This window comes from Phoca vitulina, unplaced genomic scaffold, assembly GCF_004348235.1.
Source record: "Phoca vitulina isolate PV1807 unplaced genomic scaffold, GSC_HSeal_1.0 scaffold8, whole genome shotgun sequence".
Classification (NCBI taxonomy): domain Eukaryota; kingdom Metazoa; phylum Chordata; class Mammalia; order Carnivora; family Phocidae; genus Phoca; species Phoca vitulina.
In genome coordinates this window covers 48,413,584-48,428,553 of record NW_022589711.1, presented here as the reverse complement: position 1 = coordinate 48,428,553, position 14,970 = coordinate 48,413,584, and positions in this window count along the sequence as shown.

Sequence of the window (14,970 nt, the reverse complement as noted above, 5' to 3'; positions counted from 1 at the left end):
CAATGTAGGACTCGATCCCAGGATTCCAGAATCATGACCCGAGCTGAAGGCAGTCGCTTAGCCAACTGAGCCACCCAGGTGCCCCCTTTTTAAGGATTTTAAGTAATCTTGATGTTGGGTGGCTCAGTCGGTTAAGTGTCTGTCTTTGGCTCAGTTCATGATCCCAGGCTCCTGGGAACAAGTCCTGCATCGGGCTCCTTGCTCAGTGGGGAACCTGCTTCTCCCTCTGCCTTCTGCTCCCCCCGTTAGTGCTCTCTCTCTCTGACAAATACATAAATAAAATCTTTTTTTTTTTTTTTAAAGGATTTTAAGTAATCTCTACACCCAACATGGGGCTTGAACTCACAGCCCTGAGATCAAGAGTCGCATCCTCTACCAACTGAACCAGTAGTGTACCCCAAGTGCATCAATTTTAAATGTGCAATTCAGTGAATATTTTCATATATACACCTATGTAATACCACCAAAATGGAGGTATAGCACATCTCCAGCACGCCAGGAGACTCCCTTATGCCCCTTCCTTGTCAATACCCAACCCCCTCAATGATTACAACTACTCTGACAGCTACCTCCATAGATTGTTTTCATCTTTCTTGAACATAATTGAATCAAACAGAATGCCTTCTTTGGCATCCAGTTTCTTTGGTCAACGTAGGGTGGGAAGATTCATCCACTGTAGTATGTAACAGTAATTCACTCTTTTATATCTCTGTGTGGTATTCCATTCTATGAATATATCACAATTGGGTCATCCAGCCCTCTAGGGATGAACTTTTAGCTTGTTGCTGGTGTTTAGTTATTATGAATAAAACTGCTAGAAACGTCCTTACACGTGTCTTTTGATGGAGATTTTCCTTGGATGTATACTAGGAATGGGATTGCTGGGTTGTAGGATAGGCATAAAATTAGCATAAGTACATACTATCCTACTATTTCCCAAAGTTATCCTGCATTCCCACCAGGATAGAGTTCAGTTGTTTCATCTACTCATCAACAGTTGGTATTACTATTCTCCTAAAAATTTGAGTCATTGTAATGAATGAGTCTTAGTAAATTATTGTGGATTTAATTGTACTTTCTTTATTTGAGCATCTTTTTATGTGCTTATTTGTCCATTTGGATATCCTCTTTTGTGAAATCTTGTTTGTGTCTTTTGCCCATTAAAAGAATTAGATGGTTGGGTTTTTTTCTTATTGATTTGTAGAAGTTCTTTGTATATTCTCATAATGAGTCCTTTGTTGGCTATACATATTGTGAAAATCTCCAGTATAAGGCTTGATTTTCACTCAATAGTGTTTCTTTGATAGCCAATCTTAATTTTAATCAATCTAAGGCATCATTTTTTTCTTTTGTGTATTGCCTTGTGTGTTCTGCCTAAAAAATCTTTGCCTACCCCAAAGTCATAATGATATGCTCTCATTTCTTTTAGAAATTTTATTGTTTTAGTTTTAACGTTTGGGTCTATGATCTATTTCAAATGAAATGTTATAGATGATATGAGATAGAGGATCTTTTTTTTTTTTCTGTGAGAATATCCAGTTGCTCTAGTCCCACTTATTGACAAGACCATCTTTTCCCCCACTGAATTTCAGTGGTGCCCTTGTTATACAGCAAGTGACAGTATATGTGTTGTTTATTTCTGAATTCTGTATTCTTTTCTATGAATGTATTTGCTTGTCTTACCACCATACAATGCAGTGTTGATTAATTGTAGCTTTATTCTAAGCCTTGAAATCTGGTAGTGTAACTCCTCCAGCTTTGCTCTTCTTGAATATATCTTGACTCTTCTAAGTCCTTTGCATTTCTGTTGGAAATTTTGGAATCTTTCCATCAATTTCTAAAAAAAAATCTTGCTGGGATTTTGATTGGGATTGCATTGAATCTATAGATCAATTTGGTGAGATGCAGCATCTTAGCAATATGAGTCTTCCAATCCATGAACATGGTATATTTCTCCATTGATATATTGTCTTTAATTTCTCTTAGCAATGTTTTGTAGGTTTTCGTATAGGGCTCTTGTACATCATTATATTTATTTCTAAGTATTTGGCATTTTTATGTTATTATAAGTTCCATTTTTAAGATTTTCATTTTCTAACTGATTGTAGAGCATATAAAAATGCAGTTGGTTTTTGCATATTGATTTTCTATCTAGCAATTTTACTTAATTCATTTAAGAATTCTAAGAGTTTATTTGCAGATTCTTCTAGATTTTCTGTGTATATTGTCATATCATCTGTGAATAATGACAGTTTTATTTCTTTATTTCTCATTTTTATGCCTCTGTTCTTTTGCTGTATAATAATTGCTACAATCTCTGGTACATCATTGAATATTGGTGGTGACAGCACCACCAATCAATCATGTTTCTGATGTCAGGAGGAAAGTGTTCAATATTTAAGCATTAAGTGTGATGACACCTACAGGCTTTGTGTGGATAATTAGATTAAAAGGGTTTCTTTCAATTAATGGTTTGCTGAGTATTTTGTCATTAACAGGTATTGAATTCTGTCAAATACTTTTTTGCATATTGAGATGATTACATGGTTATTCTCCTTTAATGTTTATTTACTTACTTATTTATTTTAAAGATTCCATTTATTTATTTGCGAAAGAGAGCTTGAGCAGGGTGAGGGGTAGAGGGAGAAACAGACTCCCCACCAAGCAGAGAGCCCAATGTGGGGCTTGATCCCAGGACTTGATCCCAGGACTCCGGGATCATGACCTGAGCTGACGGCAGATGCTCAACCAACTGAGCCACCCAGGCCGCCCCTCTCCTTTAATCTTTAATGTAAAATTTACATTGATTGACTTCAACTGTTATACTAATCTTGAATTCCTGAAATAAACGTGGCATTACTGATCAAGATGTGATATAATTTTTTGGCATATTGCTGGATTTGATTTTGATTTGGATATTTATATCTAGGTTCATGAAAGATATTTATTGGTTAATAATTTTCTTTTGTGAGGGTGCCTGGGTGGCTCAGTGGGTTGAGTGTCTAACCCTTGGTTTCAGCTCGGGTCATGATCTCATGGGTCATGAGATTGAGCCCCCCATTCTCCCATTGGGCTCTGTGCTCAGCAGGGAGTCTGCTTGAAGTTCCTCTCCCTCTGCCCCTCCCCCCACCCCCTTGCATGTGCACACTCTCTCAACTAAATAAATCTTTAAAAAAATAATTTTGTGTAATGTAATGTAATTTTTCTTTTTTGATATCAGGATTATCTTAGCATCATAAAACAGATTGGAAAGAATTCCCTTTTCTTTTACTCTTTGAAAGTATTTGAACAATATTTATATTCTGTCTTTCCTAACTATTTTGAGGAACTCACTAGTGAAGCCATCTAGACATGGAATTTTCTTTTTGGGACGATTTTAATTACAGATTTAATTTATAGGACTATTCAGACTTTTTCTTTCTTCTGTATCAGTTTACTTGTATTTTTCAGGGACTTTGTTAATTTTACCTAAATCATTAAATTTATTGCACGAAGATAGTTATGTAATCTTATAATCTTTTGAGTGTTGTAGGATCTGTAGCAATATTCTTATTTACTTTCCTGATATTGAAAATTTGTGCTTTTTCTTCTTAGTGTTGCTAGAAAACTTTTTACATAAACTTGTTGTTTTGGAATAATTTTAGATTTACAGAAAAGTTGTCATACCCCTCCCAATTTGTTTCCCCTTGTTAAAACTAAGAAACCAACATTTGTATTTTACTATTAGCTAAGCTCTAGACTCATATTTCACCAGATTCTCTCATTAATGACCTTTGTCTCTTCCAGGATCCAACCCAGGATAATATGTTGTGTTATTAGTTTCTTAGTCATTCCTTGTTTTTCATGACCTGGAGGTTTTGAGGAGTACTGGTTAGGTATTTATAGAATGTCCCTCAAATTGGGTTTGTCTTCTGTTTTTCTCATGATTAGACTAAGGTTATGGATTTTTGGAAAGAATACCACAGAGATGAAGTGCCCATCTCATCACATCATATCAGAGAGTGCATAATATCCACATGACATGCCTGGTGATGTTAATCTTGATCACTTGGTTAAAGTGATGCCTGCCACATCCCTCCACTGTAAAGTTGCTATTTTTCCTTCTCCATATTCTTTGGAAGGCAGTCGCTAACTCCAGCCCACACTCAAAACCAAAGGGGATGGGGGGAGGTTGTTCTGCCTTTTAGAGTGGAGGATATCTACATGCATTATTTGGAATTCTTCTGTAGGGAATATTTTTTCTTTCTTTCTTCTTTTTTCTTTCTTTCTTTCTTTTTCTTTCTTTCTTTCTTTCTTCTTTCTTTATTTCTTTCTTCTCCTTTCTTCAATCATTTCTCTATATTAGTGTGGATGGATCCAGAGCAAAGCAAGTAAGGGTCAGGAATGGATTTGAAAGTAGTATAACTAGGCCATTGACTGGCTCCAGGGCTCAAGACAATATTACTTGTTTCCAAGTTTCTTTGAGATTCTGAGGCTCAGAGCTGGGACTAAAGTATTTTTTGGATGACTGGATCTGTGATGGATTTATGTCTGTGCCACCAGCTTTAGGATCAAGAATAGAAAGGGGCCCCTGTGCAGATTTGTATTATGTGGCAAATGCATGTTTGACACAGGAACAGAAACTCTTTCGTCTTTCAGGAGCACATTAAATTATGAAAACTGAAGACACAGAAAAGAGCATATGTTATACTTGTGACACACTCTTTTTGTAACCCCCAAATATAGCAAGGAGTACCTCAGTCCTGTACTCGCCAGAGTAGTAGTTCAGGACTCAGGTCTCAAGGAGACTGAGGAGAGTCAAGAGCAGTGGAAGAGGAGCAAGAGAGGGAAGTGAAGAAAAGTAACCATAAGTGACAACCAATGAGAAGTAAAATAGCTTTGTAAGAATCCCCAGAGTTAAGTAATGCCTGACACATAGCAGAGGCTCACTAAATATTTGCTGAATAGATAAATGTCTTAGGGATCTGTGCCCATTTCCTCATTGTAGAGCGCTGAAGGGCATGGAACAAGGAGTAAGGTATTTCTGGGCATTTTGACTTGATATAAGCCCCAAGCAAATGAATGACTCTTCTTAAAGGCTAAACAAAACTAAAAGGTCTATGATGTTGAAATCATAGGGAAGACACTCAGCTGTAATTCCCTGATAAGGACATCAGATTTGAGGATGTGGCAGTGGGGTGATGAAGCTGTTTCTTTTTTTTTTTTTAAGCTCCAGTTGACTGATACCAAGAAACCTGTGGCCAGTTCTCCAGCAGAGCACCCCTTGTCATGCTTGGTAACTTCTAACCTTCCTCTTGCCCTGTTCTCCTCAGTTGCTGTCAGTTGGTTTGTGGCAGAGGGGAATTCCAGCCCATTTGGGGGGCATTAAGAGGGAGGTTTCTGGTCAGTGTCCCTTAGGTGGATCCTGGGACCCTGAAGAGAAAGGTAGAGCTCAGACACACCAGTCTCAGAGGTTTACTGGACCAAAATTGGCTCAAAGCCACACAGACAACAAACAAACAAAAATCCATACAAGTGTTCTAAAAAATCTGGAAGCTCATAGTTATACACAATAAGATAAAGTGTGTAGCAGAGGCTAAGGCTGCTTCAATATCATCTTTGGGCTTATCAGCACACCAGGCACCTTTATATCACTCCATTTCTTATCTAAGCTGACCCCCCACTCTGTCTAATTTTATTTAAAAAAAATTTTTTTTTAGTTAAAAAAAATCACTTATGTAGAAAAGAATAGCTTGGGCTTGGGAAGAAGACTATGTCCCATGGAAGGTAGAAATTGTTAGTCATTGAGGACTCAAAGGAGCAGGATCATTCAAACAGCAACCTTCCCTCATTTGATACAAGTCCCCGGAAGAGACTATATACTCAATTATCTCACAGGAGGTGAAGAACAAGCATTGTCATACCCTGCCAGAAATTAAGCAGGATCTAGAATTTAATATTGAAACCCAGTAATATGAGAACCTAGTAGTTTTGGCTACCAACTCAAACTTAAATTGTCCTCTAAAAATGAACAAACCTTACGGACATGAAAGTTCAGGCATCAGTTAAGTCTTAACAAACGAGCCATGACAGTCACCATCTTGGTTACTGTGCAACAGAGCTACATCTCCCTAAATGAGTCAGTGATTAAAACTACAAACAAAATACAAAAATAAACGGTAAGTCCAACATTTTGCAAGGGTACAGAGACTTACTATGGGGCAAATACATCAACGTTGGACCCCCCAAAGAAGTAAAATTTGGTCATGAACTCACAAAAATACACCCAAAAAGAGTACCTAAAAATGAAAGAAAAGGGGGTTGAGTGGGTGCAAACTGGTGGGGAAAGATTAAATAAATCAGGAAGGGAAAGGATGATCAATTCAGTGACGACCCAACGGATTTCAGGGCCAGCCACCAGAGACTGAGCTTCTTAAGTAATTAAAGTATCAGCAATATTCTTCCTTTGAGGCCTGAGAAACAAATTGTGCCTATTTATGAGGTCTTAAATGCCAAAAAGGGGAGAGTACTCAAGTTAATAACTATCAGAAGAAAATAAAATCCAGTCGTTAAAATGTTCCATTTGTTTGAATTAACTTAAAAACTACAAAGTTGTTCTACCTCCCTGGGGAGGAGGATGGGGTGTGGGACCCCCAAAACCCAGAGAAATCTGAATAGTTGCGAGAACTCCTCTCCCCTTGAGAACCTGAATACAAGTCCCAGCAGCCAAAAGTAGACAAAGTATATTTTAAAGAATCTGTGCCTTCATTCCTTTCATGCACAGGACTCTATTCCCAAGAGTGACTTCACAAATACCAGTTTCTTGTTTGTGAACACACTCTTTATGCAAACAGTCATTTTCATTTCTGAATGCAACCATGTTTATGAAATTAATTATCTTTACTTTCTTTCCCTTTTAAGTCTTTTTTGTTATTAATTTGTCCTATTGATAATATCTCCACTGAACTGTTTCATTATTTTCACACACTTTGAATTTCTACTGTTCTGTTAAGCTTTTATCCTTTAATATTTATAAAATGGCGATATTGCATTCTTTTTCCATTTTTAGATCCTCTTTTTTTTCTTCACGTATAATTTCTTCATCCGTCGATCCTCATACAATATCCAAATGGCACTAAAATCCGTGTGAAACTGGAACTTAGGTAAAGGCTTCTGTGTCTTTGCCTTATCTTGGGCAACTACTTTCTCTAGATCCATTAAATAGATTGATCTTGCTCAACAATTTGTCACACTCACGAGCTGTACTGTGTTTTCATTTCTACCCAATCCACATAATGTTAACCCCCTCTTTTTTTTACATCATGATCATTTAAACTTTCTTTCTTTCTTTTTTTTTTTAAAGATTTTATTTATTTATTTGTCAGAGAGAGAGAGGCAGGTAGAGGCAGAGGGAGAAGCAGGCTCCCCTCCAAGCAAGGAACCCAATGCGGAACTTGTTCCCAGGACCCCAGGAGCACGATCCGAGCCAAAGGCAGACCCTTAAGGACTGAACCACCCAGGTGTCCCATCATTTAAACTTTCAATCCCTGGACCATATCTGTACAGTTCTTTCTTTCTTTCTTTTTTTCTTCTTTTCTTCCTTCCTTCCTTCCTTTCGTAGGATCCACGCCCAACACGGAGCCCAACATGGGGCTTGAACTAATAACCCTAAGATCAAGACCTGAGCTAAGATCAAGAGTCGGACACTTAACAGACTGAGCCACTCAAATGCCCCGTTTTTCCTTTCTTAATGAACCACTTGCATTGTATTGGTTTCAATTAATACTTTAGTAGAATTTGTAGCCATTTTTGCAATTAATGACAGTTTTCTGTTTCAACAGTGAAAAGGTAAAGAAAACTTAACTCGGTCTTTGTCACAGTGCTCCCCACTCCCAAGGAGAAACAGCTGAGAGAGCCGGGCACCTCCCTCTGCAGACCTTCTGCACTTCAGGTTGTCCCTTGACACGAACATTAGGTCTTTTCTCTGGGATATGATATATATTGCAGAATATATGATAACCTTCCAGAACCGTCAGTCCAGAAGATAATTTAAATACCATTGGAGCTTCTGATAAAGAAGAGTAGAGTGAGGTAGGAAAACATTATCTTTAAAAACAAATTTGGATGTAACAAAAAAGAAAGCAAGGTGATGCTAGCACCCGGGATGTCTGTGTCTCTTTGCTTCTGTCACCACGTCCCAGGCAGCCAATAGTTGGCCAGTTAGGAAAACCATAGGACACGCAGTTGGGGGATGCCAAACTTAGTCATATTTCAAGGGGAAAGTATGACATTTTTGAAAAGTTAGAAAGTTGGAGGGAGTTTCCTTTTCTAATCGACCGTTATGATCACAGTGGAATTTTTGTTGTTTTTATCTCTTTCGGAGGAAGGATGTTCTGTGATGTGAAACACAGGCAGTAGAGGAAGATAATATTGTTAAAGAAATCGAGTTCAGGAAAGTCAGGGTTGGCTTGAAAGTTTAAAAGAAGTTTCTCGCATCGTCTCAAAGTCTTAGGGGAGGTGGCTTTAGCAGACCACAGTTTGAAAACAGACCACAGATCTCCAAAACACATGACCTAAGAGCAGGGCTTGGGGAAGGTACGTGGTCAAAGCAGATTTTAATGGGGATAAAACTGGCTTTTTGAAGAACTGAAGAAAAAAGCTGGCCAGTGGAATGCAAGGCAAGGATAGGCTATTTTGCTAAGTGATAAGTTTCCTGATGATATGAATAAATAAATATGTATGTATGGGGACCTGTTGGAACCACCTGTTTACTCCACCCCAGGGGCCAGGATATTATTTCAGCTAAATTCATGAAGTATCTCGTAGATGGCTAAGATGCTAGCAGCAGCAAAACAAAATTGAATCTGATTCTTTCCAACACTGTAAAACGGGGGTGAAGTCTCACAAACAGAAGGATTTTAAGGGCATTGCAGCAGGGGGGTAGGTGTATTTCTTTGGCAGTATCTCCCTATACACATTTCTTTATTCTTCCTTTTAAGATCTTCAACTTTGTTGTCTATTCTGTTATTTTTCAAAAAGATCCTTTTTAGGGATGCCTGGGTGGCTCAGTTGGTTAAGCATCTGCCTTCCGCCCAGGTCATGATCCCAGGAGCCTGGGAGGGAGTCCCATGTTGGGCTCCTTGCTCAGCAGGGAGCCTGCTTCTCCTTCTGCCTGCTTCTCCCCCTGCTTGTACTCTCTCTCTCTCTCTGGCAAATAAGTAAATAAAATCTTAAAAAAAAAAAAAGGTCCTTTTTATAGAAAGAGATGATTTTCTGGATCCTGATTGATGTGAGAAGCAGCTGATATCTGGGATGTGCCTTTTCCTCTACCTCTCCACGAAAACGTGAGCTGTGTTTCCTCCTGGAGGCTGGTATCCCTGACCTAGTCAGAGGAGCTTCCCATTTCTTCCTCTTTTCCCCATTTTTCTTTATTTCTAGCTTGCATTTTGCGGCATTGGTAAGACAACAGGAAGCTCGGGGCTTCCTCTCCAGGGCATTCAGCTGAAGGGATGTGCTTACCGCATCGCATCGATAACAGTAGCCGGAAAAGAAAGAAACACACCCACCCTCCAGAAAGCATGACCCTCCTGCTTACTCTCTGCACCCTCCCCATGTTGGCCCCATTTCTCCCTGGGAGGCCCAGAGGCCCCTTTGGGGTTGTACTTTTTAGGCCAGTCCAGTGTTCAAGCCAATTTTATCCCCATTCAAATTGGGTTTGGCCATATACCTTCCCCAAGCCCTCTTCTTAGATAATGTGTTTTGGAGATTTGTGGGAAAGGCTGTTTTCAAACTGTGATCTGCTAATGCCACCTCCCCTAAGACTTTGAGATGATGCGAGAAACTTCTCTCAGTCTCAGCAACATGAGGGGTTGCCTGAAGAAAGTAGGGGTTAATCATTGTGACACAGACTCAGTTGGTATCAGTACCACTGTGCATGGGCTTATGCATAAAATGGTTCGTGTTGCCCTTTATAAGCTAAACACTCTTGAAATAAGCAAAGGGAGGGACTATCGTGTCCAGGGATAAGAGTTTTAAATATGACAGAAGTTAGGAATCTAGTTTTCCATATTTTCCATACTAAGGGATCTGAAGGTGGCAGGAGTGCATGACTGAGTGCCTGAGGAATGTCCACGGGACCAAGAACAGCCAAAAGGCTGCTGAGGACCCCCACTGCACAGGCATAAAGATGGGACAATGAAAACGAAAGTGTGAAAGACATAAGCAGCTCTTGGGAACAGTCACTAAAGAGTGTTTTAGGAGCCCTGAGAAGTACAATGTGAAAGAGACTCTATGTGGAATGTGGAGGCCTGTGTGCAGCAGTTCTCCTCTGTTAGTCTTTTCTGGGGCTTAGGGGCCCTTGTCCACCATGCATGGTGACGCTGAGACCCAGAGCTGCCTGAACTCTCGCAGGTCTTCAATACCGTGGACTTGCTCACCTGTGCCCCACGTGAACCTCCCCACAGGGCCTTTAGGCAGCCCATGTGTGCTGGTCAGCGGCTGCCAGCCGGCTGGGGGTGCTGTCCACGGATGGTTGGGTGGACTTGATAGTCAAGTTGCCAAAGCTCTTTTCTCTTCTTCAGCTTAATGCTGATGTCTTTCGCCCAGCTCAGTATGACCTTGGGCAAAACTAAACTGCTCTCAGCCTGAGATTTCCCCAAGTTAAGCGAAATCCTCCATATAAAAGCTTAGCCCAAAATAAGCACTTAGTAATTAATGTTAGGATGGAGAAGACAACCCAGTTAGTGAGGAGTATTTTCCTTTTCTTTGCTTTATGACACTTTTTTCCTAGCCCCATTGCCTGTTTTCTTTGGCACCATGCCATCACAATACCCATACTTTTAAAATATTTTGTTTATTTATTTATTTTAGAGAGAGCGTCAGCGGGGAGAGTGCGGGGTGCAGAGGGAGAGGGAGAAAGAGAATCTCAAGCAGACTCCCAACTCAGCGCAGAGCCGATACGGGGCTCAATCTCACAACCTTCTGAAATCAAGAGTCAGACACTTAGCCAACTGAGCCATGCACGTGCCCCACAATATCCACACTTTTTAAAAGAAGGTCTCCAAGCCTGGAAACTTCTCCCTCTCCAATCTGGAGAGAGACAACCGTCTGCAGGGGATTTGCCTCTATACCTCTGCCTGGATCCTTAGCCTTCTATGGCTTTCTGACACCAGTATTGAGACTTCTCTGGTTCAGTATTAATAAATAGCCAACTGCATTCCTCAGCGTCCCACTGGAACCAGATGGGTAAATGTGGGAATCATATTCAAACAAGGATAAGTCGAGGAGGATTTAGAAGGAGACTGTTTACAAAGGGCAGGGCAGGGAAAGGCAAACCACAGGCCTAATGCAATCACACGGGGCTGGTAATGACAGAGCTGTTACCCATCTCTAGTGGCTCCTAGCACCTCGACGTGGAGGTTTGTGTAGAAAGGGCCACCTTAAGAGGAGTGTGAACTTTGGTTGTGAGTGCAGCCAGTTTGAGACAAATCCATAGGGAGCAGTGGGGAGAATAAACATCCTGACCTCACTATCCTCCTCTCTGATCTGCCAAGGCTCCTCCTTAGCCAATTACAATCGGAAACCAGAGAGCAAGGGAGCCCACTGAGGCTCCTGGGGCAGGACAGGGAAGGGTGGAGAGAGGATCTGGAGGGGCACCTGGAAGCTATCTGGCACATGAAACAAAAGCGGGCCCTGGATGGATCCACGACAAAAGATGACCAGTGATAGGAAACAAGGATTATAGTTTAGCCAATTTTTTGCAAGGGGCCTTCAAAAAATCAGTTGACCCCTAGCAACTTATTTTGTGCCTCCAGGAAAAACTTAAGCTCTTGTTTTATGACTGGATTTCAAAAAACTGAATTATTATCTTCCAGGTTAACAGTTCAATCTCTGACATTATTTATCTTTGATTCTGAATAATCTGGCATGTGGCAACTGGAGGTGGCCCCCACTTCCCACCCACTGAGGAAGAACCACTTGGTGCTCAATCTGGTTGTCTGGGAGGTCTTAGGCAGACACCATCTGGTCCTGCCATGGAACTCGAAACAGGCTCTGTGGGTCCTCATGCCTCTAACCTGCTCAGAGTGGATAGTAGAGTGTACTCTTCTCCTGCAGGTGGAGGGAGGGGTGGGCCAAGGAGGACAAAGGTACAGAATTTGCTGGTGAACCATAGCTCAGGATCAGATGCAGAAATCCACCTGCTCTTCCCATTCTTCTCACCATACTGAAATAACCTGGGAAATCACCTTTAGACCCTAGTGATGGACTAATCAACTTAGAAAAGGCCACAGCCTTCTGAAGTCACTACCACAGACAAGAGGAGGGCTCTGTCCTAACGTCTTCGCAATTCGCCATTCCGCGAGGCTAGGCCCTAAGAACAGGTAGAGTGGGTGGTGAGCTACATGGTGTGATTCGAGTGGCTTTGAAAGCCTCGCCCGACCCCTCGAGTCATTCCTTCATGCTAAGAATTTGCTTCACGAAGTCCTCTGCTAAATGCACATGCTGCCTGAAAGGGTGTGGTACACATTTGTCTTTCTTTCTGTCTTCTCAACATTGAACTTCCCTTCCTGTTTTGAGAACTCCACCCCTTGTAAGTATTTATAGGAAGCAGAACCCATTTTCTGCTGCCTGGGCAGGGGCACATGACCTAAGGTCAACCGACCAGCTCCACTTGCTCCGGACTGTGCCTCAGGAGCTAGGGACACAAGATGGCAGAATTTGGGAGGCTGTTCATTTGGGCAGTGGGTGACCCTTGTGGTGGTGGCCTGGTGGTGGTGGCCCTGTCCAGAGCTGTCAATGATGCAGGGCAAACTGTGTTGTCTGGCACTAAGGGGGTGGCTGCTGTCCTGTCCTCACAGTGATTGTTTATGGCAGGATTTGGGCTGTGGTCCCAACAGCCATGTAGTCTCCCGGTTCCTGCCCATTTCCCAACTCTGTTCCTCAGACTTGCCAGAGAGTTTGGGCTTCCCAATATCCTTTTACTAAACCCGCATGCTGCTTAAATCAGACAGAGGCATCCTTGGTTGCAAGAAACTAAGAACAGTAACTGATGCGAAGGGTGACACATTAACTCAAGAGAAGTCATAAATGTACAAGCCGCAGATAGATTCAAGGGGAACCTTCTTATGCTGTTGGTGGGAATGCAAGCTGGTACAGTCACTCTGGAAAACAGTATGGAGGTTCCTCAAGATGTTAAAAATAGAACTACCCTACGACCCAGCAACTGCACTACTAGGTATTTACCCCAAAGATACAGACGTAGTGAAAAGAAGGGGCACCTGCACCCCAATATTCATAGCAGCAATTTCCACAATAGCCAAACCGTGGAAGGAGCCGAGATGTCCTTCAACAGATGAATGGATAAAGAAGATGTGGTCCATATAGACAATGGAATATTACTCAGCCATCGGAAAGGATGAATACCCACCATTTGCATCAACATGGATGGAACTGGAGGGGATTATGCTAACTGAAATAAGTCAAGCAGAGAAAGACAATTATCATATGGTTTCACTCATTCGTGGAACATAAGCAATAGCACGGAGGACCATAGAGGAAGGAAGGGAAAACTGAAGGGGGAGAAATCATAAAGGGAGATGAACCATGAGAGACTATGGACCCTGGGAAACAAACTGAGGGTTTCAGAGGGGAGGGGGTTGGGTGGATGGGGTAACAGGGTGATGGGCATTAAGGAGGGCACGTGTTGTGATGAGCACTGGGTGTTATATGCAACTAATGAATCACTGAACACTACATCAAAAACTAATGATGTATTATACAGTGGCTAACTGGACATAATAAAAAAAAAGATTCATTTGTCTCCTTAGCTAGTTGTTACCTTGGGAAACAGCAGGACTCCAGGAAAAAGTGTTTGTGTGGATGGGGGGAGGAAATCAGGGGAGTCTGGTCTTAGGGACATGGGCTGCCGGGGCTCGCCCAGAACAACCCTGGACAGAGGCTCCAAGGCGATCTGAGGGATGTGCAAGGCTCTGGGCTGGGGCTCAGGCTGGAGAGAGCCACACTGGCAGGGGAGGGGAGGGGAGGGACAGGCAACAGCCAGCTAGCACAGGTGCTGGAGTGTGGAGCCTTACCAAATGGCCTTTTATGCCCTTGTAGAGCGCCGAGGGAAGTTTCTGCTTTGTCAAATTAAGACCACTGTTTTTCTCTCTCTGCTTGGCCTAAACACTTCTGCTGACATTTAGTCTCCGTGGTAATAGGAATCAGCTTGTGGGCTTTCTGTCCTCTCCCCACCCCCTCACTCCCAGCCCCACCCCTGCATTTAGCCCCTTTATGATTTGATAAACAGGGATAAAAAGTGCAAGGACAGCGTCAATTCTAAACTACCAAAAGGGCAAGGCCTGTGTCTTCGTCGTCTTTTCCTCACAGAGGAGCACAGAAGCTGCTCTCTATTCACTGGGGGAAGGAGAAGAAAACCAGGGATGTCGTGAGTGCAGATGCTCAACCTCTGCTGAGTTGTTTGTGGTTTTTGCGAAGAGCAAAGTAGCGGTAGCCTATGCAGAAGCCTTAGCAGAAGCCACTCCTTTCTACATTCCTCTTTCCTTTCCGTCAGAACAAGGACTGTGCCTGGTGTTCAGTTTATTGCATGAATAAACTCCGGGCCCGGTTATCGTTCTCTGAACTCTTCCATGAGAGGGCCGTGCTTGCCTGCGCAGACTGCAGGCGTGAGCCCAGGGCACTCAGGCCCACCCTGGCTGCAGTGGCCACGACAGGAGGTGAGAATTCTTTTTTTTTTTTTTAAGATTTATTTATTTTTGGACAGAGAGAGAGACAGCGAGAGAGGGAGCACAAGCAGGGGGAGTGGGAGAGGGAGAAGCAGGCTTCCCGCTGAGCAGGGAGCCCGATGCGGGGCTCGAGCCCAGGACCCTGGGATCATGACCTGAGCTGAAGGCAGACGCTCAACGACTGAGCCACCCAGGCGCCCCAGGAGTTGAGAACTCTTATCTCAGACCCCCAGCTCGGAAACTCCTGTCC